Source organism: Lithobates pipiens, unplaced genomic scaffold (genome assembly GCF_037356315.1).
Source record: "Lithobates pipiens isolate NorthernLeopardFrog02 unplaced genomic scaffold, aLitPip1_a1.2 Scaffold_16, whole genome shotgun sequence".
Lineage (NCBI taxonomy): Eukaryota > Metazoa > Chordata > Amphibia > Anura > Ranidae > Lithobates > Lithobates pipiens.
This window is the reverse complement of record NW_027507748.1, coordinates 35,771,512-35,798,559: the sequence shown is the minus strand read 5'-3', so window position 1 is coordinate 35,798,559 and position 27,048 is coordinate 35,771,512. Positions and strand designations below refer to the sequence as shown.

Below are 27,048 nucleotides of genomic sequence, written 5' to 3'. Positions count from 1 at the left end.
TGGAGGAACCCTCAAGGAACCCCTAGCCAACTCTGGAGGAACCCTCAAGGAACCCCTAGCCAACTCTGGAGGAACCCTCAAGGAACCCCTAGCCAACTCTGGAGGAACCCTCAAGAAACCCCTAGCCACCTATGGAGGAACCCTCAAGAAACCCCTAGCAACCTATGGAGGAACCCTCAAGAAACCCCTAGCAACCTATGGAGGAACCCTCAAGAAACCCCTAGCCACCTATGGAGGAACCCTCAAGGAATCCCTAGCAACTTATGGAGGAACCTCAGGCGAGAAACCCTGCTCTATACACCAATTTAATTTAACAACATTTCTTTTCACGGTGGCTAAACAGGTTCTAGCTAAAGCATGGTGGTCATCAACACCTATCAAGTGAAACAGAAAATTAATAGGTCTCTCCTCAATTCGAAAATGGTGGGGGAAGCTCAAAGATCCCATCTCAAAGTTCAAGCAAATTTGGGTTGATCATTATCTCCCAACTGAATTCAATGGCAAACTGTTGGGGTTAACGATCATTTTGTCAAAGTTCCAACCATAAGATGTTTAAGACCCAAATCAGACCCCACCCCCTTTTGTTCCCAACTTTCTCCCCTCCCCGTCAATTCTATAAAGCCAGCCATAGATGGATCAAATTTTGTAAGGTTCAGCAGGGACTGGCAGAGATTCAATTATGTATGAGCAGGCTGACTGTACCCAAGTCTATTCATCGACTGACTTGGGTACAATCAGCATGTAGGATTTCTAGCATGCAATTATTGGCAGCGGCTATAGCCGCTAGCTGTAATCACTGTGTTCTCCTGGCAAGCACGGCTCCCACACCAACCCCCCTGTGTTGATGGGGAACTGAGCGTTTTTCTTTGCTGCAAAATCGCATAATAAATGGCCTGCCTGACTCAGATGTATCACTTTTTGTCTATGTCTAGTTTTAGATAAGGAGCAGTAAATCTCTAGAACCCTTTTGCCCCCCTGGAACTACTAAACTTAAATCGGAGTTCCGCCCCTCCCCGGCAAAAAATTCAAAGTCAGCAGCTACACATACTGTAGCTGCTGACTTTTAAATATTGGGACTAGAGCTACACTATTCTGGCTAAAATGAGAATCACAATCTTTTTGCTTAGAATAAAGATCACAATTCTCTCACGATTGAGAGATGAGCCGAACACCCCCGGTTCGGTTTGCACCAGAACATGCGAACAGGCAAAAAATTTGCTCCAACATGTGGACACTGCTAAAGTCTATGGGACATGAAAAAAATCAAAAGTGCTACTTTTAAAGGCTTATATGCAAGTTATTGTCATAAAAAAAAAAAAAAAAGTGTTTGGGGACCCAGTATAAATGTAAAGAAAAGTTCTAAAAACTGCCATTTTTTTCGGGAGCAGTGATTTTTATAATGCTTAAAGTGAAACAATAAAAATGTAATATTCCTTTAAATATCGTGCCTGGGGGTGTGTCTATAGTATGACTGTAAAGTTGCACAGTTTTCCCATGTTTCAAACGATACCACAGAAAAATTACATTTCTAAAAGGAAAAAAAGTAATTTAAAACTGATCGCAGCTGTAATGAATTGTCGGATCTTGGCAATATAGACAAAAAAAAAAAGAAACGGCATGGGATCCCACCCAGTCCATTACCAGGCCCTTAATAGTAAAATAAAATATCGAAAATAGTAAAAAAGAAAGGAGACACTTTGAGACAAATAAAAAAATAAAAAAAGATATAGATCCAGCTCACGTCGCCCGACAAGCCCAAAAAAATATATTAGGGCAGGGCCACTCGGTGAAGTAAATGTGGCATCAAAGAGGGCGAGATCTCTCGGAAGTGGGGACGGGTATCTGAAAAGAAAGAAAGAAAAAAAAAAAAAAAAAAAAGAAAAAAAAAGTACCCACTCCCCCCTGAAAGGTGCCAAATATGGGGGGGGGGTAAGCTGATAAGCGTAGTTTACACTTTTGCGTGGAACTCTGCTTTAAGCCGGCCATACACTAGTAGATCGAAAATTCATACAAAAAAAAAAAAAACCCCCACAAAACTCTCAGTACATTCAATGACTTGACAAGTGTCATTTGAAGGTTTGAAATGTTTGCTTTTAGCATTCCATTTTGGAACGAATGGAAAATTTCCCAAATGAAAACCACATGTACTGTTACAAACTAGTTAATTCAAAAAAGTCGCTTTCCATCCTGCTCCTTTGAATTTTCATGTGACTGCAGTCGAAAATGGGTGTCGATTTGACCCCCACTAATGATTCGAAAATTGAACGGTTATTCTTAAAAACAAAAAGATTTTGAACCAAAAATTCTCCTCGAGTATGGCCAGCTTTAGATTAACTGATAGCTGGAACCCGGGAGACAGATCCATACATCAGTAATCAATGGTTTTGGTAGAAAGCACTGCAAAGTTATTTACAAATAAAATGCATGTTTCCTCTCTCCCCCCCCCCCCCCACCTTTCAAAATAGTTTTTTTTTATTGCAACATTAGAAAAAAAAAAGAATTTACAGGAAGGCATACAAATTTATTAATTTTGATATTAATGGTTAAATAAATAAAAATAAACATATTTAATTAGGGTTGATTATGGTAAACTAAAGCTGGGCACGTTCTTATAACATTCTGGTGGTGACATCATAAGGGGGCCGGGCCTCCAGATGACATCACCCGGTGACCCCTCCCCATACCAATATAAGGAGTGGCACAGCATGCACTCAGCATTAGAGTGGGAGAGAGCGTCTCTCAACATGGGGACAAGGTGCTTTGCTGTGGGGGTGCTGGCCCCCCTCCCGCCCCAATGCACCCACCCGCCCCCCATGTTGAGGGCATGTGGCCTGGCATGGTTCAGGAGGGCGCTTTCTCATCTCCACCCCCTTTCCTGACCTGATGGGCTGCATGCTCGGATAAGGGTCTGGTATTGATTTTGGGGGGACCCCACTTATTTGGCATGGGTGTTCCCCTTAAAATACATATGGTCCTGGAGGGGAACCCTATGCTTTTTTTTTTGGCGTGGGCTTCCCCTTCAAGATTTATACCAGACACAAAGGGCCTGGTATTGTCGGGATCAAAGGTTCATTGAAGTCGGAGGAAAATGGGACTTCAAGTCACAGGGCAAAGTCAGATCCACAGTGGTAGGACTGTCGTGTTGTACACGTGTGAACCTAACCATGGGTACGACATACGCTCCAACTTTGGGAGCTCCTGTCGCATGACGTGTGTAAATCAAAGATTCCCTATGAGAACCGTCTTAACTGGTCCGACACAAGTCGGTCCGACTTTAAAAAAGGTTCCTGAACAACTTTGGTCCTAATTCAGCCCACTGAATATCATTAAAGTCAGATCCTTTTCCTAACCATTCGACTTATAACACTTGTGAATAGTGCATTAAGCTATGACTTTTGACATCTGACATGGTGATTACAGCAGCAGTAAAAGGAATTTATGTCACACTGGGATTGTTTTGATTGAGATAGATAGTCTGACTTGTCCTTTAACCAAAGTCAGAGCAAAATCTTATTCTGTTCATTTAAGTAAGGCCGATGTAGGACCGATGTTGCAGGGCAAAGTAGGCCTGGGTTCACACTGGCATGACACGACTGTCCTCCTAAAGTAGAACTCAAAGAAAGATTTCAGCGAATCCCACTAAAATTATAAAAACTTTTTTTTTTTTCCTGGGACACAAATGGTTCATGAGCTACAGAAGATTTCATACATTCCTCCTACTCCTCCATATTATTGCTACCAGATCTGAGCCTGTTTACAGAGATCAGTAACTCAAGCTGCAAGAGCAGTGACTATTATTGGCCGTTAAGGAAATTGTATTCTATTTTGTACGTTTGCCTATTTGTTGCACACTGCACTCAACATACACAAAGTACTAATAATGTTTTCATTACATGTTTGTATTCTTACAAGTCCTGATTAGAATGTAGCCTGCCTATGTTACGCCCCTTGTTACCATAAAAGTACAACTGTAATATTAATGTGATACCTACATAATTATGTGTATAACATTTTTCAATTGCATCAAATAATACAGAAGTTATTTGGAAAGATTCTGAGTATATCATTTGTGCCTGTTCCCTACTACAGTAGTTTAATAATCTGGAACCATTAATCAATATATGAGGATAGGAGCTGCCTATCTATATCATTTCCAGAACATTGACCAACCACAAGTGAGGTTTCAGATAGATACATCCAGCCTCAATGTCTCCTCTGCTTTCACTTTTGATAAACCACAGAGCTCTGGGAAGCCTTGTGTATTTATCATGTATTAGATCAGGGATCCTCAAACTACGGCCCTCCAGCTGTTGCCAAACTACACATCCCATGAGGCATTGTAAAACTCTGACATTCACAGACATGACTAGGCATGATGGGAATTGTAGTTCCTGAACATCTGGAGGGCCATAGTTTGAAGACCCATGTATTAGACACATAAAACAAAGACTGTATTGCCTATAGAGCTCATTCACACCAGATTCACTGGATTGCAATGCTGGTAGCTATTTTCAGTGAAGTACCATCGCAAAGACAAGGCCACGTTTCCAATGTCAGTTCACACCACCTTGATTCTATACCAGGTGCTGAAAAAGGTGCTGCATTCCATACATTTTCCAGGGCAGCGAATTTGCAACACTAACCACCGCATTGCAACACTGCTCTGTTGAAAATAATTATATAGAAATTTGAAGTTCTATGGAAAAACAAATAGGAAACCGTGCAATTTGTTGAGTTCGGCCCTTTGGCCACATCTCCCGTTAACACTGACAGACAGCGGGAGAGAATTTATGACAGAAGAGACCACATTTTGTCAATGTTTAATTAAAAAAAAAAAAAGCGACGACTTCAATACCGCTTTAATATCAAGCTGGCCCTCCCCCCTCCGTTAGAGGCTATAAACATCATCCAGTCTTCTGGGAGGGATTTCCACAAGATTCTGGAGGGTGTCTTTGGGAATTTGTGTCCATTCAACCAAAAGAGCATTTGTGAGGTCAGATGTAGGATCAGTGTTTCAATTCATCTCAAAGGTGATCAGTAGGGTTGAGGTAAGGGCTCTGCACAAGACACAAGTTCCTACACACTAAACCATGTCTTTATGGATGATGTTCAGTAGGGTTCAGGTCAGGACTTTGTACAGGCCATTCAAGTTCCTACACATCAAACTGTGCCGTTATGGAGGGTGGTCAGGGCTCTGTGCAGGAGACCTGAGTTCCTCCTCACCAAACTATGTCTTTATGGATGGTGATCAGTAAGTTTAAGGTCAGTGCTCTATACAGGCAATTCAAGTTCCTACACACCAAACTCCTCCAACCAAGGCTTTATGGATGGTGATCAGTAGGGTTGAGGCCATTTCTCTGTACAGGCCATTCAAGTTCCTCCTCACCAAACCCATCAAAGCATGTCTTTATGGATGGTGATCAGTAGGGCTGAGATAAGGGCTCTGTACAAGCCAATTAAGCTCCTCCACACCAAACCATGTCTTTATGGATGGTGATCAGTAGGGCTGAGGTCAGGGCTCTGTACAGGCCAATCAAGTTCCCCCACACCAAACTCAAACCATGTCTTTATGAAGGATGGTCAGTAAAGGCTGAAGTCAGGGCTCTGTGTAGGCCATTCAGGTTCCTCCTCACCAAACTAATCAATATATGTCTTTATGGATGGTGATTAGTAGGATTGAGGTTAGGGCTCTGTGCAGAACACTCGAGTTCCTCCACACCAAATCATATCCTTATAAGCTGGCTTTATGCACAGGGAGGGATACAGTCATGCTGGAACAGAAAAGGGTCTTCACCAAACTGTTATCACAAGGATGGAAGGGCACAACTGTCTGCAATATCTTTGTATGCTGTAGTATTACCAATACCCTTAGCTGGAACTCAATTATTTGGAGAGGGGCCAAAAAGACTGGCCATAGAACAGTTCCAAGAGTAGCCTCGTCTCGTTTGAAGTAAATGCCTAGGTGGTTACCCACAAAACAAATCCATATAAATCCAAAACTGGTTTAGAGTCATGCACAGGTCTTGCAGAGGAGGCAGATAAAAAACAGAAGCGTTTTTATTGTCAACTCTTCGATGAAGCTCAGTCCATCTTTAAGACCTTCAAGGTCTTGAGTAAGATGGACTGAGCTTCATCAATACAAACACGGCTGTTTTTGATCTGCCTCCTCTGCAAGACACATAGGTGCCTGTACACCAGTTGTGGATTTATAGGGATTGGCCATATAGGTGGGTGTGAATTTCAGGTGTCTTCATTTGCCCTTTTCCTACGCAGGCTGTGCGTTCTGTTCCATGGTGCTGCGTAGAGATGATACTTTCCTCCTCCCTTCTCTCACTTTCTATTCAAGCAAACCTACACATCTGGTCACACTGACTGAAATCACAAGACTCTCTCTGGCGTTATCTGATCTCATCTTGGCAGTTATTTACCCAAGAAACTTACGGTTTGCTAAATATATAGAATCGTAAAGGGGGGGGCGGGGGGGGGCCATGCAACCGGATATGAAGCTTATGAGATACATGAACAGGAAGCAGGTCAACAACCCGAGGAGCCACATCAAAATTTATAGCGACACCAAACACTGGTAAAAAAAAGAAAAAAAAAAAAAAAAAAAAAAAACTTCACTTAAAAACTCCCTTCTATTCCTCTCCAAATTCCTTTTTATCATCTCCAACCATTGGAATTGAAAACGGCCACCAAATTGCAACCTGAATTTTCCCTGGCACATATACAATCAGTGACATGGACGTCTAATTATCTATGGGCCACTTTGGATTTTATAGCACTTTGCTCAACAGTAACAGGAAGTGAGGGATAATCTCTAACAAATCAGCAGTGGATCTAGGCTTTCCCTACTATAGGGATAAACATGTATTTATCTTGTGTTACTTGGAGATTTTCCCTTCCTGTCTGGTAAAACAATTATTAAGAAAGGAGATTTACCCATACATCCCATCTCCTAAAACAATTATTGTGAAAAGGAGGAGATTTTCTCTTACTTCCCATATGGTAAAATAATTCTCATTGTGAAAAGGAGGAGATTTTCCCTTACCTACCATCTGGTAAAACAATTATAAATTGCGAAATGAGGAGATTTTCCCATATTTCCCGTTTGGTAAAACAATTATCACCCTGACAGCCGGGTGGTCTTCCTTTACTTCTTGTCTAATAAAACAATTATCATCTTGATAGGTGGAGATTATTGCCCCGTACACACGATCCGAATATCCTAATGACCGATCTTACGACCGTTTTCGGTTAATAAATCGCAAGTAGAAATTGAATAGCTAAATAAAGTCACGAAAATTCTCGTACAATAGAAAAAAAAATCGTTAGTGATGTCATGTGTTGTAATGTATTTATATTGTATTGCATTTTCGGACGACAACTATACTGACTAAAACGAAAATCGTACGATCTGTAATCGTACGAGGAAAATTTCCGTGCATGTCCGATCAAATAATATCGGATGAACGGTCGTGATCGGCTGTCGAAAGTAGTGTACACACGATCCGAAAATCGTACGATCCTTCCTCGGACGACCGTTTTCATACGATATTCGAATCGTGTGTACGGGGCATTACCCATACTTACTGTTTGGAAAAACAATTATCACCCTGACAATTGGAGGTCTTCCTTTACTTCCTGCCTGATGAATCAATTATCACCCTGGCAGGTGGAGATTTTCTCTTACTTCCAGTCTGGTAAATCTATCATCACTGTGACCGGTGTGGCACAACCACTGCCACATGCGGTAGTGAGTGTAAGCCCTTGTACACACAGTCGGACATTCCAACAACAAAATCCGTCTGATTTTTTTCCGACAGATTTTGTCCGAAACTGGTGTTGCATACACACGGTCGGAAAATCCGATCGTGATTAGAGGTCGACCGATATTTGCCGTTTTTTAAATAATCGGCATCGGCCGATTTGTGCTGATAAAAAGCCGATTTAGAACTACAGCGGGACTTTGAAATGACTTCTGTATAGAAGTCAGTCTAAGTTGACTGAGTCGTCATAGCAACCCTTTCCTCCTCTCTGGGCAGACTGCCAAGAAAAGAGCAAAAAGATACAATGTTTACACTTGAATGAATGAAGTCATCTCTGTGTGTAGAAGTTCTCAGTTTAACCATTTAAAGACTAAATCTTTTCTGACACTTGTTGCTTACAAGTAAAAATCCTGTATTTTCTGCCAGAAAATCACTTAGACCCCCCCAAAAAATCATATATATTTTTTTAGCAGAGATCCTAGGGAATAAAATAGCGGTTGTTGCAATATTTTATGTCACACGGCATTTGCACAGAGGTCTTTCAAATGCATTTTTTTGGGAAAAAAATACAGCATTTAAAAAATAAAAATAAAATAAAAACAGTAAAGTTAGCCCATTTTTTTTTTTTTGTCCAAAAGTTTTGACTACCTGTTTTTATTTTATATATATATATATATATATATATATATATATATATATATATATATATATATATATATATATATATATTTTTTTTTTTTTTTTTTTTTTTTAATCTAGATCATACATACAAGTAAACTGATTGGAGGTTTGTTTTGTTTAATAAATGCTTAAATGTAAGAAATTTTCTGTATCACTTATGAAGACTGCTCTCACACTGGAGCGGGCAGGCGTTGATGGTAAAACGCAAGTTTTAGCGGCTCTTTACCATCATTTTAGCGGTGCTATTTGGCTGCTAGTGGGGCACATATAACCCAGCTAGCGGCCAAGGAAGAGGTTAAATGCGCCCATGAAGCACTGCTGCCAAATCGCATTGCATGCGCTTCGGCAGTGGTGCCCATTCATATCAATGGGCAGGAGTGGTGGAGGAGCGGTATACACCACTCCAAACGTGCTGCTTGCAGGACTTTTTTTTAAGATCCTGCCAGCGCATTGCCTCATTGTGAAAGCACGCTGTCTTTCACACAGACTGCAGGGGAGCCGTTTTACAGGCACTTTACAGGCGCTATTTTTAGCCCAAAAGCGCCTTAAAACGCCACAGTGGGAAAGGTGTGTTAGATCAAGGGGGATTAAAAATAAATAAATAAAATCGGCCTAACATATCGGCCCAAAAAAAATCGGCATCATATATCGGCTATCGGCCGCCATGATTTCTAAATATCGGCATCGGCCAGAGAAAAACCCATATCGGTCGACCTCTAATCGTGATGACGTTATTTCGTTACGACGGGACTACGTTCAGGCTAGTAGCCAATAGCTTTGGTCTCGTAATGTGATCTGAGCATGCGTGGCACTTTGTCCAATCGGAATTCTCTACAAACGGTCGGGCAAAGTCCGATCGGATCATGTTGTCAGAACATTTGTTGGTCGGACATTCCGACGGAAAAAAAGTCAGATGGAGCCCACACACAGTTGGATTATCCGACAACACGGTCCGATCGGACATTTTTTTGCGTTGGAATTTCTGACCGTGTGTGCAAGGGCTAATAAAGCCGTGTGCAACGATAAAACTTGTCAGGCGTTCTAACCCCACCTCCCGCTATCCACAACCGCCCACATGTGCATATACAATTAAAATCTATAACCCTGTGGTTGAGCTGCAGTTTTACTGCCCCCCGCCCCCAAATAGCACATGTGCACGAGACCTAAATGTGCCTTACGGTCCACGCTAAATTGCAGTTCAAGGAGGCAAACCATTTATTATGAAAAAGGAAAAACTTTTTTCTTTTTTTTAAACATAGCAGGTGTGTCAGGTGTCGGGCAATGTGTTTTTTTTTTTTTTAACGCACACTGCCACATTGCCCTTACGTGGACGGCTTTGCATGCTCTGCAAAGCTTTGCAAGATATCCTGAGGACTTGGATTATATAAATGATGAATAAATACTACCTGAGCATTTCTCATTAACAGCGTGCCAAAAAAATAAATAAGCCAAGTACGATTCCTTCATGGAGTAATTAGCACTGTTAGCGAGGAGTAAACATTAATAACTCATGAACAGTAATTTTCTTTTTATAACAAGCTCAAAGGCTCAAGCAAACTGTATTCTGGCTCCAACGCAAAACAGGACTTATATTCTTGCTGCCTTAAAGCGGAACTAAACCCTCTCCCTTCCTTTCAGCCAAGGAAGCTGCCACCTTGGTCTCTGTTTGATCTGCAACTGCCATGGTGCTGCCCATGTGATCAGTTATGACACCAGCCATTTGATGGTGTCATGAGTGCTCAGGCAAAATGTGACAATTACCATTCCCAGCATGCCGAGAGTGTACAGTGGGCATTATATAAAAGAATTACCCCCTTTAAAATAATCATTTTGTTGCTTTGCAGCCCTGAACTGAAGACAGACACATTTTTGTTTTATCGAGCTGTATTTACTCGGTGCAACGTATAACATGAAAAATCTAACGAGAGAGACAGACAGAGAGACAGACAGAGAGACAGACAGACAGAGACAGACAGACAGAGACAGACAGACAGAGACAGACAGACAGAGACAGACAGACAGAGACAGACAGACAGAGACAGACAGACAGACAGAGACAGACAGACAGACAGAGAGACAGAGAGAGAGACAGAGAGAGAGACAGACAGACAGACAGAGAGACAGACAGAGAGACAGACAGACAAAGAGACAGACAGACAAAGAGACAGACAGACAAAGAGACAGACAGACAGAGAGACAGACAGACAGACAGAGACAGACAGAGAGACAGAGATGAAAAAAAAAGAATGCCCCCCTGCCCTAAAAATGATTTGTAAACTCAATCAGGTATAGCTAATCACATTCTCAATAGCGCACAAATTCATTTGACTTTCAACTGTGATCAGCTGAGGTCATTTTGAGTAGCTCGGTATGAAAAGAGCTTTTCTGGAGCATTTCAGTCATGCAACTGAAGCAAACAAACAATGGGTGGCAAGGCGCTGTCAACCGGACCTCCGGGTTAAAGTTGGGGACAGGCACAAGTCAGGAGATGGATACAAAAAAATTCAAAGGCTTTATCAATGTCTAGAAGCACAGTGAATTCTACGATTAAGAAGTGGAAGGTATTTGGTAGAACACAGACGCCGTCCCTTGTGCAGTACACTGCTCCAAACTGGATGAAAGAGTCAGAGAGGTCACCAAGAAGCCTACAGAAAGTCGGAAGCAGTTGCAGGAATTTATGACAGTGGTCATTGTGTGCATGTGACAATATCACAAATCCTCCATAAATGTGACTTGTATGGTGGGGGGCACAAGAAAAAAAAAAGCCACACCTCAAGAAAGGCCACATGCAGTCACCACTGAGCTTTGCCAAAATGCACCTTGAAGCTTCTGAGGCCACCTGGAAAAAGATGTTTTGGTCAGATGAGACTAAAATTACATTTTTTGGCCTCATCATCAAATGATGGGTCTGGTGGAAATCCAATACAACTCACCACCCAAATAACACCATTCCTACAGTAAAGCAAGGAGGAGATAATAGCAAGTTATGGTGGGTGGTAATATCCTGTTGGGAAATATTACTGCGCCAACTCAAAGGAAAAGTGGAAAGCTGCTAAATAGACAATTTGACAAGGATAATGAATAGAAAAGTGATAAATAACTTAGCGCTGAAAAACACATATCTATATGCACATGAATGATAAGTAATTCAATCGTACAAAAATAAAAAGCAAAATGGAAATGTGAAAAAGTCCAATGGGTGTGAAGGTCCTAAAAAGGACCTGTGCAAGTCCAACACCAAATAGTGGTTAATCAGGAATGGAGAACACTCTCACAGTCCGGCATAGAGAGTATCAGAGAAGATACATCTTCAACCGAAAAAAGGGAAGTATATCTACTCTTACCGGAACAGGTGGACTCGAATGTCAATGACAACGAGTCATTAACCAGTTGCCGACCGCCGCACGACGATGTACGTCGGCAGAATGGCACGGGCAGGCATATGGGCGTACCTGTACGTCCCTGCCTTCCCGCGGGTCTGCCTGCCCGGTGCCTGCGGCGGTCGGTTTTCGTCCGGGAGCGATCCGGGACGAGGGGGCGGCCATTCATTCATGGCCACCCCCTCGCGATCGCTCCCGACGAATAGAAATCCCCCGTGACATCACTTCCTCTCCTGTAATGTAAACACAGGAGAGGAAGTGATGTATTCTCTCCTCCGTGTCGGTATTTTTCGTTCCAACACGGAGGAGAGCGGATCGGTGAGTTGCACCAACACTCTACACACACAGTAGAACATGCCAGGCACACTCACACCCCCCCGATCACCCCCCCAATTACCCCTGCCCCCCAGTCACAGTGACACCAATGTCATTTTTTTTTTTTTTTTTTTGCATTGGTGTCATTTGTGACTGTAATAACTGTTAGGGCAGTTAGGGTTAGCCCCCTTTAGTTCTAATGTACCCCCTAACCCCCCCAATAAAGGTTTAACCCCGTGATCACCCCCCGTCGCCAGTGTCACTAAGGCTGGGTTCACATTGCAGCGGTTTATGAGAACGAATGTGATTCGCACCGCACTGCAGTGCAAATCACATCCGATCTCTGTGCGATTCGAGTTCAGCCATTCGCCGCACCCGCCGCAAATTCGCACGGGACCCTTTTCTTGGCCCGCAGCAGAATCGGATCGCATGGGTGTTCACACCATGCGATCCGAGTTTGCAGATCGCACTGCGATATGCGAACTGATCTGGGGGTGTCAGTAACATTTCACTGACACTCCCAGCAGTTCGCATAGGGCAGTGTGAACTGCCGCCGGGAGGCATGCGATGCGGGAACCCGCCGCGCATTCGTGGCGTTTCCGCATCGCTCCAGTGTGAACCCAGCCTAATAAGCGATCATTTTTCTGATCACCGTATTAGTGTCACAGGTGACGCTAGTTAGGCAGGTAGGTATTTAGGTTCGCCGCAGCTTTTTATAGCGCCAGGGACCCCCATATACTACCGCATAAAGCCCCCTGATTGCCCCCTAGTTAACCCTTTCACCAGTGATCACCATATAACTGTTACAGGTGACGCTGGTTGGTTAGTTATTTTTTTATAGTTTCAGGGCACCCGCCATTTATTACCTAGTCTCACTAGTGTACCCCTAAATTTAGGGGTGTCTACTTTCCAAAATGGGGTCATTTGGGGGGGGTTTGTGCCATCTTGGCATTTTATGGCCTTCAAAACTGTAACGCCCTTAGAAAGCCTGAAGGCGGTGCTTGGTTTTCGGGGCCCCGTACGCGGCTAGGCTCCCAAAAAGTCCCACATATGTGGTATCCCCGTACTCAGGAGAAGCAGCAGAATTTATTTTGGGGTGTCATTTCACATATGCCCATGGCATGCATGAGCAATATATCATTTAGTGACAACTTTGTGAAAAAAAAAAAAAAAAAAAAGTTTGTAATTTTCCCGCAACTTGTGGCAAAATATAAAATATTCCATGGACTCAACATGCCTCTCAGCAAATAGCTTGGGGTGTCTACTTTCTAAAATGGGGTCATTTGTGGGGGTTTTGTGCCATCTTGGCATTTTATGGCCTTCAAAACTGTAATAGGTAGTGAGAAGTGAACTCAAAAATTTACGCCCTTAGAAATCCTGAAGGCGGTGCTTGGTTTTCGGGGCCCCGTACGCGGCTAGGCTCCCAAAAAGTCCCACATATGTGGTATCCCCGTACTCAGGAGAAGCAGCAGAATTTATTTTGGGGTGTCATTTCACATATGCCCATAGCATGTGTGAGCAATATATCATTTAGTGACAACTTTGTGTAAAAAAAAAATATATTTTTTTTTTTGTCATTATTCAATCGCTTGAGGCAAAAAAATAAAATATTCAATGGGCTCAACATGCCTCTTATCAATTTCCTTAGGGGGTCTACTTTCCAAAATGGGGTCATTTGGGGGGGTTTTGTACTGCCCTGCCAATTTAGCACCTCAAGAAATGAGATAGGCAGTCGTAAACTAAAAGCTGCGTAAATTCCAGAAAACGTACCTTAGTTTGTAGATGTGACAACTTTTGCGCAAACCAATAAATTATTGACTTTTTTTTTTACCAAAGACATGTGGCTGAATACATTTTGGCCTAAATGTATGACTAAAATTGAGTTTATTGGATTTTTCTAATAACAAAAAGTAGAAAATATCATTTTTTTTCAAAATTTGCGGTCTTTTTACGTTTATATCGCAAAAAATAAAAATCGCAGAGGCAATCAAATACCATCAAAAGAAAGCTCTATTTGTGGGAAGAAAAGGACGCAAATTTTGTTTGGGTACAACATTGCATGACCGCGCAATTACCAGTTAAAGCAGCGCAGTGCCAAAGTGTAAAAAGACCTCTGGTCATTTACCAGCAAAATGGTCCGGTCTGAAAGCGGTTAAGGCAAAGGTGACGGAATCAGCAAGTCGACAGAACTCCAAGGAACCCACAACATCCAAACAAGACTTCAAGGGGTGTACAAGAAACCGCCAAACTGGACCTCGGATGTAGGAAACACCAGGGCTATAATTCAGGCTTGGAAGGCCAGACTGGACCAAAGGAACTCACATCCAAAAGGTTATGAAAAGAAAAAATGCCTCCATATGGTCAAAAGGCCACCTGCGGTCACCACTGAGCTTTGCCAAAATGCACCTTGAAGCATCTGAGGCCACATGGAAAAAGATGTTACGGTCAGGTGAGACTAAAATTGTATTATTTGGTCTCAACACCAAATGATATGTCTGGCGGAAATCCAATACAACTCACCATCCAAATAACACCATTCCTACAGTAAAGCATGGAAAAGGTAATATCAAGTTATGGTGGGTGGTAATATGGTGGGTGGTAATTAGAGGTCGACCGATATATCGGCCGATATTTGCCGTTTTTTAAATAATCGGCATCGGCCGATTGTGCTGATAAAAAGCCGATTTAGAACTACAGCGGGACTTTGAAATGACTTCTGTATATTAGTCAGTGTAAGTTGCCTGAGTCGTCATAGAAACCCTTTCCTCCTCTCTGGGCTGCCAAGAAAAGAACAGAATGATACAATGTTTACACTTCTGAATGAATGAAATCATCTCAGTGTGTAGAAGTTCTCAGTTTAACCATTTAAAGACTAAATCTTTTCTGACACTTGTTGCTTACAAGTAAAAATCCTGTATTTTCTGCCAGAAAATCACTTAGACCCCCCCAAAAATTATATATATTTTTTTAGCAGAGATCCTAGGGAATAAAATAGCGGTTGTTGCAATATTTTATGTCACACGGCATTTGCACAGAGGTCTTTCAAATGCATTTTTTTGGGGAAAAAATACACTATTTAAAAAATAAAAATAAAGTAAAAACAGTAAAGTTAGCCCATTTTTTTTTCGTCCAAAAGTTTTGACTACCTGTTTTTATTTAATATATAGTTTTTTTTTTTTTTTTTTTTTAATCTAAATCATACATACAAGTGAACTGATTGGAGGTTTGTTTTGTTTAATAAATGTTTAAATGTAAGAAATTTTCTGTATCACTTATGAAGACTGCTTTCACACTGGAGCGGCCAGGCGTTGATGGTAAAACGCAAGTTTTAGCGGCTCTTTACCATCATTTTAGCGGTGCTATTTGGCTGCTAGTGGGGCACATATAACCCAGCTAGCGGCCAAGGAAGAGGTTAAATGCGCCCGTGAAGCACCGCGGCCAAATCGCATTGCATGCGCTTCGGCAGTGGTGCCCATTCATATCAATGGGCAGGAGTGGTGGAGGAGCGGTATACACCACTCCAAACGTGCTGCTTGCAGGACTTTTTTTTTTTTTAAGATCCTGCCAGCGCATCGCCTCAGTGTGAAAGCACTCTGTCTTTCACACAGACTGCAGGGGAGCCATTTTGCAGGCACATTACAGGCGCTATTTTTATCCCAAAAGCGCCTGAAAAACGCCCCAATGGGAAAGGTGTGTTAGATCAAGGGGGATTAAAAATAAATAAATAAAAAAATAATAAATAAAAAAGGAAAAAAATAAATAAATAAAGTAAAAATCGGCCTAACATATCGGCCCAAAAAAAAAATCGGCATCATATATCGGCTATCGGCCGCCATGATTTCTAAATATCGGCATCGGCCAGAGAAAAACCCATATCGGTCGACCTCTAGTGGCAATATCCCGTTATGGGGGCGGCAATATCCCGTTATGGGGGCGGCAATATCCCGTTATGGGGGCGGCAATATCCCGTTATGGGGGCGGTAATATCCCGTTATGGGGGCGGTAATATCCCGTTATGGGGGCGTTTCTCTGCAGGAATGTTTCCAACACCTTCTGGAATTGATGCCACCAAGAATGAAGGCAAAAGGGGGTCCAACCCGGTACTGGCAAGTGGCCGGTGAGCGTATAACGAAAATAAAAGAACACAACGATACAAACATTTTACTACAACACAAAGGTGTGACTGATCAAATAGATAAAAACTCTTGCTGTTGTTACCTGCGAAAGGATTTGTGTTCCTGCCCATCAAGTCTTGAATTTTCGCTGCTGCGTTTCAGTAACACACGTAGGTCTTGTCCCTCCACCGGCCTGTGACCGGACAGTGAAAGATGTAGCTGCTCATCTCTCCATCACTCTGCTCTTTAGCATATACAAACACTGCACCACAACTGACTGATTATATTAACGAATACAGAGCCCGATTAATTTGTGTCTTCTACATCTGCTGGGAGTAAAATGAAAGTGATGTAAATACAAAAAGGCCACGTCACCGTCATAGATCTTCATGCTGGTTGCTTAAGGGGTGTTATGTGCAACTTCATGTGCGATAAAGGAGGAGGAGGAGGAAGCAGGACAGAATGGCCGTGTGAGCACGGTTCACTTCCTCTCTCATGCTTACAAGACACGACGATGGTTTGAGTCACAACCCAGACACACCACGGGCCGCCAATTCAGAAACAACAACGACGCATGAAAAAAATACCATTCAACAGAAGCTGCTGATTCTAATGAGGACAACTAAATACTGGAGCTGCTTTTGGCATAAAGATGTAAAAAATTTGGCATAGCTATTCAGAACACTAAACGTGCAATAAAAGTCATAAATCGTGGCTTTGGTTTGTCCTATAATAGAAAGAGGGCCCTACACACGCATGAACAAAGCTACAAGCCTTTCCTACCATTAAAAAGTATAACTAAACCCTATATAGCAAGGCACATAAAGAGAGAAATGGACAGCATTTTTTTTGTTTTGTTTTTTAAACAAAACTTTATTTGTAAAATAAAATAAAGATGTGCACAGGCTCTCTGGCCCTGTGCTTCTCCTCCGGCTATTAGTGCACATATCACTGCAGCAGGCGGTACAGAAGCGATGCAATAGGTTGGCCTCAAATAAGCGTCAGCCCACAGCCAACCAGCAGTCCCCTACCTCCTACTGTGTCAATGCCGCTTCCGACTGTCAGCATTGTCACTTTAGTGCTGGGAGTTACAACATCCCGGTGGGGCCAATCAAGATGGCGAAAGTTTCTGAACCCTGAAAAAATAACATATGATGGTGCCAGCAAAAGTGCTCATGGATGTTGCATTGGTGGAGGGGAGGGGGTAAAGCTGGGCTTTAAAATGAGATCGAGATAGATAGGTAGAGACAGACATTTTATAATATATATATATATATATATATACATATACATATACACACACATACACATACACATACACATACACATACACACACACTATTATATATACATACACACATTATGAGATGGAGATATAGAGAGAGATAGAGATATAGAGATATAGAGATATAAAGAGAGATATCCATCCATCTATCTATCTCATATATACACACTACATTGTCAAAAGTATTGGGACACCTGCCTTTACACAAACGTTCATGGCATCCCAGCCTTACCCTTTAAGGTTCAATATTGCGTTGACCCACTCTTTGCAGCTTCAACTCTTCTGGGAAGGCTGTCCATAATGTTTAGGAGTGTTTGACCATTCTTCCAGAATCCCATTTGTGAGGTCAGGCACTGATGTGGACAACGAGGCCTGGCTCATAGTCTCCGCTCTAAATCACCCCAAAGGTGTTCTGTTGGGTTGAGGTCAGGTCGCTCATCCATGTCTTTATGGACCTTGCTTTGTGCACTGGTGATCAGTCCTGTTGGAACAGGAAGGGGCCATCCCCAAACTGTTCCCACAAAGTTCGGAGAATGAAATTGTCCAAAATGTCTTGGTATGCTGACGCCTTAAGAGTTCCCTTCACTGGAACTAAGGGGCCAAGCCCAACCTCTGAAAAACAACCCCCACAGCATAATCCCCCCTCCACCAAATGGTTTGGACCAGTGCACAAAGCAAGGTCCATAAAGACATGGATGAGGGAATTTGGGGTGGAGGAACTTGACTGGCCTTCACAAATGCGCTTCTGGAAGAATGGTCGAACATTCCCATAGACACACTCCTAAACCTTGTGGACGGCCTTCCCAGAAGAGTTGAAGCTGTTATAGCTGCAAAGGGTGGGCCAACTCAATATTGAACCCTACAGACTAAGACTGGGATGACATTAAAGTTCATGTGCGTGTAAAGTCCAAATACTTTTGACAACCTAGTATATAGATATTTTATATAGCTATACGCACACGCACACGCACACGCACACACGCACGCGCACACACACACACACACACACACACAGAAAGGGAAAAAAAAAAAGAGAAAGGGAAAAAGAGAAAGGGGAAAAAAAAAAAAAAAAAAGAGAAAGGGGAAAAAAAAAAGAGAAAGGGAAAAAAAAGAAGAAAGAAAAAGAAAAGAGATAAGAGACGGATACAAAAAGAGAAAGAGAAAAAGAAAGACGAGGAAGTACGAGAGAGAAGAGGAGACAGAGAACGCAAGAGACAGAAATAAAGACAGAATGGGGTTGATTTACAGGATAGACCAAAATCTGGTGCAGCTCTGCATGGTAGCCAATCAGCTTCCAGGTTTTACTGTCAAACACTTCATATTTATGATGTGGCTGCTGTTCCATTTACTTGTATGGGAAAGTATCCTGTTCTCTGTATTGCTTCCTTTATATTCCTGAAGTCCATCTGCTTTCCTATTAAAAACTGACCACACTAAGCAGGAGAACACAGTGCTCTAGTTATGCTGGGAACTCCATGTGCTATCCTTCAATAATCAGACTTGTCCTGCCACCATCCCCCCTGCACAACCAATCACTGGGAAGCTCACTTTTAGAAAAGGGTATTAAGAAGTCTTTTTTTTTTTTTTTTTTTATATCTATACACACACGTTTTGTCTTTCATTTCAATTTTAAACCGAATGGGTTGTTTTGCAAGGTGATCCTTTACAATCACTTTAATTGAACAAGCTGAAGTTAGGAGCCGATTGGCTACCGTACACAGCTGCACCAGATTCCGAGTGCTCCAGTTTTAGTAAAAATCCCCTCTTTGCGTTTTTCATGTTGTGATGCAAATATCTGAAAAAGGGTCTACCCATCCCCATTCCAGTTCCCCCCTCAAACTCACACTGTATATATGTCATCAGAGTGTACCCAATGTGGAGATGAAGGGAAGAGTTGGCACCAATGTAAAAACACAATGGACACGAAGGTGGTGTGTAAACTAAATAACACAATCAGCCAACATCGAACACTCAACATCTGGCTAAAATTCAAGATATATGAATCTAAAAATGACAAGTAATTTGGAACCAAAAGCGACTGTCGGTCCGATATTCCGGTAAGAGACGGTTTATCTCGCACCTACATTGTGTGTCTGTACAGGCCGAGCTTAACCCCCTGACTGTGGTTTCCTTCTGACAGCATCACCTCCATGTAGTAGAGAAGATGGTGAGACTAAAATACTACACTTATCTCATTGTGTGTGTGTGTGCAGACTTCCTGTGTGTAACCCCAGAAGAGGATGCTGCAAGGGGAAAAAAAAGAACCAACCGAGTGAAAGCAAAGAGTCACTAAAACTACAAGGAGGGGAACGATCGACAGCTAGTACTTTAAAATGGATGCAAAACCAAATGGGACTCTCAGGTTTTGGATAGAGAGAGGAAAGATTAACCACTTAAGGACCGAGCCCTCTTTCTGAGATTTGTTGTTTAGTTAAAAACAGCTTTTTTTTTTTGCTAGAAAATTACTTAGAACCCTAGAGAATAAAATGGCGGTCATTGCAATACTTTCTGTCACACCGCATTTGCTCAGCGGTCTTACATGCGCACTTTTTTGGGAAAAAATACACTTTTTTAAATTAAAAAAAATAAGAAAAAAATGTTTTTTTATATTGCGAATCATAATGTTACGCCGAGTAAATTGATACCCAACATGTTACACTTCAAAATTGCACCCGCTCGTGGAATGGCGACAAACTTTTACCCTTAAAAATTTCCATAGGCGACGTTTAAAAAAAAAATTCTACAGGTTGCATGTTTTGAGTTACAGAGAAAGTCTGGGGCTAGAATTATTGCTCTCACTCTGCCGATCGCGGCGATACCTCACATGTGTGTGATTTGAACACCGTTTTGATATGCAGGTGCTACTCGCGTATGCGCTCGCTTCTGCAAGCGAGCTTGGCGGGACGGGGCACGTTTAAAAAAAAAAAAAGAAATGTTTTTCTTCTCATTTATTTTACCTATTATTTTTACACTGTTTAAAAAAAAAAAAAAAAAATTGTGTGACTTTTATTCCTATTACAAGGAATGTAAACAGAAAAAAAAGCACGTCAGGACCTCTTAAATATGAGATCTGGGGATCAAAAAGACCTCACATCTCATATTTACACTACAATGCAATAAAAAAAAAAATATGTTGTCATTTAAAAAGAAATAAATAAATGGCCCTTTAAGAGCTATGGGCGGAAGTGATGTTTTGAAGTCGTTTCCACCCTGAAATATTATGGAGACTGGTGGGCCATCTTCCCCTCACTCGTCTCCATACCCAATAAGGGTGAAGATCTGAGCGCCTCCGCCGATGGCTCCGGTAAGCGGCGGAGGGCACCGGAGCACGGCGGGAGTGGAGTGGTTAAAAAACCCTGACAGGTTTTTACTGCTGTCCCAGTTATAGCAGCAGCAGCAAAAGGGTTGACGGACAACTTTGTATGATAGAGTGGGTAAGTGTCAGAACCTGTGTCAAGTTCCTATTACTCCCTATATCCTCTATAAGGGGGAATTCTCCTCCGACTTCCTGTTTTTAAACAAAGTGCGTCCAGCAGCGATCACCGCAGCTAATTGCGGGCTGTGCGGTCAGCCACATATACCTGCGTCCGCCGGCAACCTGGCGTTATGGGGTATGGGGCTGGTGGCCACACCTAGCTGCTGATGAGCCTGAGGAATTGGGCCTTTCCTGCGACTACAATTCACACCAGCCTTAATTGCCATTGTGAATGTAGCCTTAGCCCTCGTTCACACGCAGCTTTGAAATCGCTTCATCTGGAAAAAATAAATAAAAATAAATCGCACAAATTCAAAGCCCCGTGTCAGTGTGACTTTGAAGACATCTGTGCGGCTTCATGCACAGGATGTCTATTCAAGTAGCACCCAAAAATAACCAAAAGTAGTGCAGGAACTACTATTTCAAATCGATGCGGCACTGCAAAGTTGGAGTCGCACCGATTTGAACAGTGTCATTGCCGACAATAGAGCGCCACTTGTCATGCGATTTGACCTCTGGAATCACATGGCAAGTCTCTCCAATGTAAATGAGGGCTTATAGTGGTCCTAAAGGCTCAAGGTTTTTTTTTACCTTTGTGCATTCCGTGCATGAAGGTAAAAAAACCACCTTATCAGTGCAGCAGCCCTTACCCAATACTTACCTGAGCCCCATCATCGCAATCCAGCGATGTACACAAGAGCCTCGGGTCTCTGGGGACTCTCCCTCATCAGTGGCTGAGACAGCAGTGGGAGCCATTGGCTGTCAATCACAGCCAGTGAGCCAATGAGAGAAGAGAGGGGGGAGAATTGACACGCAGAACAGCAGCTTGGGAGCCCCCCATGGCAATCTGCTTGTTATGGGGGCACTCAGCAGGAGGAAGGACCAATAAGACCCAGGAAGAGTAGGATCAGGGTTGCACTGTGCAAAACCTCTACTGATGTTTGTTATTTGAAATAAAAATTATAATTGCCTTTAATATCACTTTAAAGTGGTTATAAAGCTTTGTTAATTTTATAAAAATAATAATAACAAACATGCCTACTATACTTGCCTGCTCTGTGTAATAGCTTTGCACAGAGAAGTCCCTGATCCTCTTCTTCGGGGGTCCCCCGCCAGCGCTCCTAGCTCCTCCTCTTCAGCAGGTGCCCAGTGCCTGCTCCCTCCCTAGTCCATTGCCACAGATAGCAGGACTCGGCTCCGTCCCCGTTTTCAGGTCACCGGATTTTATTCACAGCCAATGCTATCAACTGTCCAATGAGGAGAAAGACAGCGGCGGAAGCCTCTGTGCTTGTGCACATCACTGGTTCAGATGCGCTCAGATGGGGGGGGGGGGTCTGGCAGGTAGCTGCAGCACAGAAGATTTTTCACGTTATTGTATAGAATGCAATAAGGTGAAAAACATTGAGGCTTCAGAACCACTTTAACTCTCCACAATACCAGGAATACGCTACTATAATTTCATCCCAACATTCTGCATGACTGGTGGCTTTCAATCCCTGCTGTAAGTGACAGATCCAATCCCCTGATTGGGAACCTGATCATGTGAGCATTCAGTCCGCTATGAAAAAAAGATTATTCGAAGGCTTAATTAACAAAATACTGTAAGCCTCTAGCCTGCAGAGGGCGCCACAACCTGATGGTGGCAGTGCGCTCTTCTTTTTAAGACTGTAATTGTCATATACAATATAGTATTAAAAAAATAAAAATGTAACAATAGAATAATTTATAAATAGGCCGTGATTCATTTAAACAGGAACTATGTTTTTTTTTTTTTTAAAACAGTATAGAAAATAAAATAAATTATTTAGGTTATTGTCAAGTTAATATTAATGTTAAATTTGGCCTGGCCATCCAGCAACAATGATCGCTGGTTATGAAGGGGTTAAAGTTGAAGAGGACTTCTAGACACACACCCTTTCCTCACTGCTAGGGTTAAAGCGAAGTCCCACCCAGAAATGGAACTTCCGCGGATCGGATTACTTCTCCCCTCCGGCGCCACATTTGGCACCATTCAGGGGGGAGCGGATACCTGCCAAATCCAGGTATTTACTCCCAATTCCAGGGAAAGATTGCCGTAATCTCAAGATAAAGAAAAAAGGAAAACTTTTTTTTAAACCCCCTATTTCCGTTATATTAGAGAGGGAGGTGGGCCCTCAATGTTTTTATAATGCAAGTTTGCTGGAGGTGCATTGTGTGTGATGACGTCAGAGGGCGACCAATGAATGGATCACGAAAAAAACATTTTGGTGTAGCAATTGCCCCCACTGCAAGGGTAGTTTTGTAACTTTCCCGGAGTTCAGCTCTATAAAGAAAAAATAAAAATCTACGAGGGTGCAGGATGCATTGATGCCATCAATTGGATGGGGAAGTTAGGAGGTTGGGATTAGCATATTTCAGCCGCCTTTATCTTCATCTATTGATGGATATCTTGAACGACCAGTCTGAACCGGACAGGTTTCTCACAGGATTACCGATGATCTATATCCTTAACATTATTATCATACGGCGTGGCCATGCATCTTTGCATATAATCTCCCATAAACCAAATAATATCCCTTTAATAAATGGGAGGTGGTGAAACCTATCATACAGCGGGCCGGTGTTCACAAGAAAACTCCCAAGACAAACATACAAAAAAGGACAAAGGCCTGAAAGGTGTCCATTGTACAACAAGCTCAGGGTTTACCTGCCCCGGGATAAGCAATATGGCGGCACACACACACACACACACACACACACACACACACTTGCCAATCAGAAGCAGTTTACTTGTAAACTAGAGCTGCAACTAACTATTAGTTTGTCTGTTGACTAATCTATCGATTAGTCATTGACTTTACGTTTATTATTATTATTATTATTTTTTTTTTTAATAAATTTTTTTTTTGATTAGCTAATTAATCCTTTGGATAACTTTACAAAAAATGATAAGTACATAAAAAAAAAAAAAGAAGAATAAAAGAATATAACTAGTACATACATAATATATAAGTATGTAGTTATATTCTTTTATCTTACCTTTTTTTTTTATGTACTTATTTTTTGTAAAGTTAAGATAAAAGAGATATATCTATTTTTTTTTATTTTTTTTATCTTAGCTAGGCCAGCAAAATGGTCCGGGGCTGAAGTGGTTACCGTATATACTCGAGTATAAGCCGAGATTTTCAGCCTCTTTTTTGAGGCTGAAAGTGCCCCCCTCGGCTTATACTCGAGTCATCGCTGTCTGTCTGCCCGATCAGCGTGTCGAGCAGACAGACAGCGGCCATTCTAGGATTCAAAGGCCGCGCCTCCGTCTCCGCCTTCGCCTGTGATAGGCGGAACACTGAATTTCCCAGCAGTCTGTGTTCCGCCTATCACGGACGTCCTCTCATCCTCGTCCGTAGTATGAGGATGAGCGGACGTCCATGATAGGCGGACCACTGACTGCTGGGAAATTGAGTGTTCCGCCTATCACGGACATCCGATAGGCGGAACACTCAATTTCCCAGCAGTCAGTGGGAAATTGAGTGTTCCGCCTATCACCGACGGAGGCGCGGCTTTTGAATCCTAGAATGGCCACCGACGAAGAGCTGCGGGACGGGCCGGGACGCAGGCCGGGACGGGACGCAGGCCGGGACGGGACGCAGGCCGGGACGGGACGCAGGCTGGACGGACACAGGCAGGCTGGACACAGGTAGGCTGCACGGACACACACACACACACACACACACACACACACACACACACACGGATGCATGCACACACAGGGATGGATGGACACACACGGATGCATGCACACACACACACACACACACGGATGCATGCACACACACGGATGGATGGACACACACACACACGGATGCATGGACACACACACACACACGGATGCATGGACACACACACACACACACACACACGGATGCATGGACACACACACACACGGATGCATGGACACACACAGGGATGGACGACACACAGGGATGGACAGGCATGTCTCACCCTCGGCTTATACACGAGTCAATAATTTTTTCCAGTTTTTTGGGGGTAAATTGGGGACCTCGGCTTATATTCGGGTCGGCCTATACTCGAGTATATACGGTAATAAATTTTTAAGGGCCAGTTCACACCAGGTGCAGTTCTGTGCAGTTCTGTGCAGTTCTGTGCAGTTCTGTGCAGTTCTGTGCAGTTCTGTGCAGTTCTGTGCAGTTCTGTGCAGTTCTGTGCAGTTCTGTGCAGTTCTGTGCAGTTCTGTGCAGTTCTGTGCAGTTCTGTTTTTTTTCCGCACCAATACAGTCAGTTCAGGTCAGTTTCTGCAACAGGAAACTGACTGCATGGTGTGAACTAGAGCCATTGGAATACATGGAAAATACTGTGCATGCATTTTTTAGTGCAGAAAAAAAAAAAGAGCAAGGGACTGAACGGAACTGTGTCCACAAGACGCAGTTCCGTGGGCTTTTTTTTCTGCACTAAAAATACATGCACAGTGTTTTCCATGTATTCCAATGGCTCTAGTTGACACCATGCAGTCAGTTTCCAGTTGATTTCTGATGCAGAAACTGACCGGAACTGAGTGTATTGGTGCAGAAAAAAACGGAACTGCATCTGGTGTGAACTGGCCCTTAACGTAACAAATTTTCTGTATCACTTACTACTGAAGGCTGCTTTCACACTGGAGCGGGGCGGGCGTTGACGGTAAAATGCTGCTAGTTTTAGCGGCGCTATTCGGCTGCTGGCGGGGCGCTTATAACCCAGCTAGCAGCCGAGGAAGGGGTTAAATACGCCTATGAAGCGCCGTTGCCGAATCGCATTGCAAGCACTTCAGCAGCGGTGCCCATTCATTTCAATGGGCAGGAGTGGTTGAGAGGCGGTGTATACACAGCTCCAAAGATGCTGCTTGCAGGTGTTTTTTTTTTTTTAACGTCCTGCCAGCGCATCACCTTGGTGTGAAAGCATTCGGGCTTTCACACTGAGACTGCAGGGGAGCCGTTTTGCAGGCACTTTACAGGCACCATTTTATTTTTAAGCCCAAAAGCGCCTGAAAAACGCCCCAGTGTGAAAGGGGTCTAACTGTGAGACCTTGTACACACGTTCGGAGATTCCGACAACCAAATCCGTCGGATTTTGTCCGAAACGGTTGTATACACACGGTCGGACGAAGTTGTCGGAAAATCCGATCGTTCAGAACGTGATGCCGTAATTTCGTTACGACGGGACTACGTTCAGGCTAGTAGCCAATAGCTTTGATGTAGGAATTTGATCTGAGCATGCGTGGCACTTTGTCCGATCGGAATTCTCTACACATGATCGGAGTATGTCCGATCGGAGAATTTTGTCGGAAAATATTTCCGGCAAGTTGGAAATTTTGGTCCAACGGATATTCCAACGGAAACAGTCTGATGCAGACCACACACAGTCGGAATATCCGACAAAACGCTCCGATCGGACACATTCCGTCGGAATCTCCGATCGTGTGTACAAGGGCTTAGATTTTAGGAGATGAAGGGGGAAAAAAAAAAAAAAAAATCATATAAATCGCCCGCGGAGATTTCTAAATATCGGCATCGGCCAGAGAAAAACCCATATCGGTCGACCTCTAGGTCACTGTACTCCAATGGCCTCTACAGTCACCAGATCTCATCCAATAGAGCACCTTTGGGATGTGGTGATCAATATGGACCAAAGTCTCTGAGGAATGTTTCTAACACCTTGTTGAATTTATGCCACAAAGAATGAAGGCAAAAGGAGGTCCAACTCAGTACTAGAAGGGGTACCTAATAAGGTGAGCGTATACGCATATAAAAGCTTGGCAGAGGATCTATCCCTTACCCCATTCTTTCCAAAACTAAACCAAAAATAAACATTGGCCAGAGCTACTAGGCTGTCATTGTGGAGGTAGGAACACAGACCAATGTTTTTCTTGGATGTTGGTAAAGTTGTTCCAACACCAGCAGAAACAATTAAAGCAAAAAAGCTGAAAGATCAAGTTGAGCACGTATTACTATTGTGCACGTAGTAAATGAATGGCGTTCCCTGAGAGCCTGCCAATCAG

The 27,048-nt window shown here is 42.9% G+C and overlaps 1 protein-coding gene across 9 annotated transcripts in view; it reads right to left on the bottom strand.

Annotated features, from left to right (window-relative positions):
- The window catches only part of TMEM39A (transmembrane protein 39A), a 78,855-nt gene that overhangs the window by 36,469 nt on the left and 15,338 nt on the right, over window positions 1-27,048 (bottom strand). The window contains exon 2 of one of the 9 annotated variants that reach the window (XM_077479726.1): window positions 16,364-16,589. The exons of 7 other annotated variants lie outside the window; for them this stretch is intronic. The gene's annotated coding sequence lies outside the window, so the exon portion shown is untranslated. The remainder of the gene's footprint in view (window positions 1-16,363; window positions 16,590-27,048) is intronic. One more of the 9 variants, XM_077479727.1, reaches the window with a different exon arrangement.